The sequence below is a fragment of the Nannospalax galili genome, unplaced genomic scaffold, assembly GCF_000622305.1.
Source record: "Nannospalax galili isolate Female #2095 unplaced genomic scaffold, S.galili_v1.0 scaffold54, whole genome shotgun sequence".
In the NCBI taxonomy this organism is placed as follows: Eukaryota; Metazoa; Chordata; class Mammalia; order Rodentia; family Spalacidae; genus Nannospalax; species Nannospalax galili.
Window position 1 is genome coordinate 14,698,043 of NW_008341028.1, and position 1,725 is coordinate 14,699,767.

General features: G+C 45.6%; 1 pseudogene; it reads right to left on the reverse strand.

Annotated features, from left to right (window-relative positions):
- Nucleotides 1-340: 340 nt before the first annotated feature.
- On the reverse strand, nucleotides 341-967 carry LOC115070936 (annotated as a pseudogene).
- Nucleotides 968-1,725: the final 758 nt, after the last annotated feature.

Consider the following 1,725-nt stretch of genomic DNA (forward strand, 5'->3'; position numbering starts at 1 on the left):
CACGGAACATGGAACATGTGTGAGTGAAGTCCTAGGTTTAATCCCAAGTAAGAGAGAGAGAGAGAGAGAGAGAGAGAGAGAGATTTGTGAGATATTTAAGATAATTCATGTTTTTTATTTTATTTATTATTTTATATGTATGAATGTTTTGCCTGTATGTGTGTTAAGTACACCATGTGCATGAAATGCCCACAGAGGCCAGAAGAGGGTGTCAGAGCCCCTGGAACTGGAGTTATGGATGATTGTTAGCTGCCATGTGGATGCTGGAAACCAAACCTGGGTCCTCTGCAAGAGCAGCTAGTGCTCTTAACCACTGAGTCATCCCTCCAACATCCTTTTTTCAAAAATAGCATAGACACTTTATTACATAAGCTTCAGGTGATGACTTATTTGCCCTTCTGGCCTTTGATCTTCCTGAGAACTGCAACTCCTTGTCCTCTAGAACATAGCCCTGTGCTCTACCACAATAGCCCGGTCTTGATGTGATACAGGCAAGAAGCTCGCCCTGCCGGAACTGCTCCTTCTGACACTGTTGACCTTGGCATTCTCATATTTTTTTTCAATATTCTTTGATTGTTTTTTTGTTTAAAATCTCTTTCTTCTCAGGAGTCAACTTGCCTTCCTTCTTGCAATCCAGGGGCAATGCACAGTGGGACTCCTACCTCCGTCAGGATAGTGTTCTGTCAAGGAGCACCATGCAGTTCTTCATTAGGGCCTTATGTGGACCAGCATATTATTAGATGCATTGTAGACAACATCAATAACTCTTTTTTGGAAGTACAACACTCAGAGTCCCCAGAGACGCTCCCCACAGCTGATCTCTGAGCACAGTACTTCTTATTGCCTCCTCGAACTAGAACTATGTTAGTGTTGGCGTCAGGCCTTCCAACTTAGGCTTTCCCTTCTTGTGGTTGGGCTTTCTCTTGCCCTTAGTCTTGGGCCCATTGTCCTGTGAGATGTAAATGGTTCAGCATTGGCTGGAAGAAGATATTTTCTTTTTAAAATAATTTTTATTTATATTTATTGTGTGTGTGCATGCCTGTGTGTGTGTGTGTGTGTGTGTGTGTGTGTGTGTGTGTGTGTACACTTACTATGACATGCCTTTGGAGATCAGACAGCTTTCAGGAGTCCATTCTATCCTTCTACCCTATAGATTCTAGAGGATCAAACTTGGATTGTCAGGTTTGGCAGCAAGCATCTTTACTGGCTGAGCCATCTTGCTAGCCTCTAACTCATATTTTCAGACAATCCAAGGCAGGGCAGTGCGTGATACTCAGTATATGTTCACCTCTATTACAATTAATAGCAATTGTCCTTGACTAAAATAGTCCTTTTGAAGCAAGACTGGCTGATTAGAGTCCCTCTTTGGAAAGGGAGGTGGAGGTAAGTGATATATTTGTTTCAGAACACTCTCTGGGCTCTGCTAGGTTGGCCCAGCCCCTGGAACAGGAGTTTCAGCTCCTGCCTGGCTGGTAACCCTTGTCTAGGGCCAGCCCTGGCTCTACCTGCCCCTGCAGGCCTCCTTCGGTAGAACCCATAAAGAACAGGTGCTCTAAACAAGCAACAGCTGTATGCTGGGGGGTTGGGGGGGATGGGGGGAGGAGACAGACTCTGGGGGCAGGGCAGGGCACATCCTTGGTGATCCTAAGGGCTTCCTGTCTACCCCTCCTTCTGAGGAAATCACTTCAATCCCAGAACACCAGGAAGGCTGGGCATCGCAGGAAA